Here is a 1,223-nt window from a genome sequence, read left to right as displayed (position 1 = left end):
GAGAGAGTGAGACAGAAAAAGAGAAAGAGAGATAAAGAAAGAAAGAAAGAGAGAAAGCAAAAGAGAGAACTCAAGAAGAAGAAACAACAAGAAAAAAAAAACGAAATATAAAGCAAACGACAGAAAGAAAACAAGACAGAGACAGAAACAGAAATAGACGGACACAGATAATCGAGAGAGGGTCAATGGGGAGGGGGAAGGGGGGAGGGGTGTAGTAAGGGGGTAGGAGAACCACAATTGCCACATGCAAGGAATCAATACGAAAAAACTTGGTTCATCTTACAAAGTGTACCTGTGTGCCTTGGTATTGTGTTCAAGGGAGTTCACTCAGGTGTTCTGTGAGTGTGGATGAGAGAGAGAGAGAGGGAGAGGGAGAGAGAGAGAGAAACAGAGAGAGACTGAAAGAGACAGAGAGAGAGAAACAGAGAAATAAATAAAGACAGAGAGAGAAATGAAAAGAGAGAGAGAGAGAGAGAGAGAGAGAGAGAGAGAGAGAGAGAGAGAGAGAGAGAGAGAGAGAGAGAGAGAGAGAGAGAGAGAGAGAGAGAGAGAGAGAGAGAAATGAAGAGAGAGAGGGAAGGAGGGAGGGAGGGAGAGATGGAGGGAGAGGGAGGGAGAGAGAGAGAGAGAGGGAGGGAGGGAGGGAGGGAGAGAGAGAGAGAGAGAGAGAGAGAGAGAGAGAGAGAGTGAAGAGATGAGAGAAGAGAGATGGAGAGGGGGGGGGGCGAGAGAGAGAGAGAGAGAGAGAGAGAGAGAGAGAGAGAGAGAGAGAGAGAGAGAGAGAGAGAGAGAAATGAAGAGAGAGAGGGAAGGAGGGAGGGAGAGATGGAGGGAGAGGGAGGGAGAGAGGGAGAGAGAGAGAGAGGGAGAGAGAAAAAAAAAAAGAAAAACCTACTTCCGCATTACAAGATACTCAGACAAATAGTTAATTAAATACATAGACGCCAGACAGACAGACAGACAGACAAATAGATAGGAAAGAGACATAGCTGAAATACTTGTTACAGATAGACTATTGATCTATCTATTCTCTTCGATCTCCTTTCCTCTCCTCTCCCCTTCACTCTTTCTTACGTAAATCTCTCAATGAAGGAATCCAACCCCATCTGCATCTTCTAAATCTATTTCTCTCTTCCTCTCTTTTTTCCTCGAGTTTTCTCTCTTCCCTCTTTCGGTCTCGCCATATGCTTCCTTCCCTCTTTATATCTCTCCCGTTTCTCTCT

Source organism: Penaeus japonicus, unplaced genomic scaffold (genome assembly GCF_977035675.1).
Source record: "Penaeus japonicus unplaced genomic scaffold, GWHDUDI00000001_assembly GWHDUDI00000027, whole genome shotgun sequence".
Taxonomy (NCBI): Eukaryota; Metazoa; Arthropoda; class Malacostraca; order Decapoda; family Penaeidae; genus Penaeus; species Penaeus japonicus.
Note: the sequence above shows the minus strand (reverse complement) of the source record.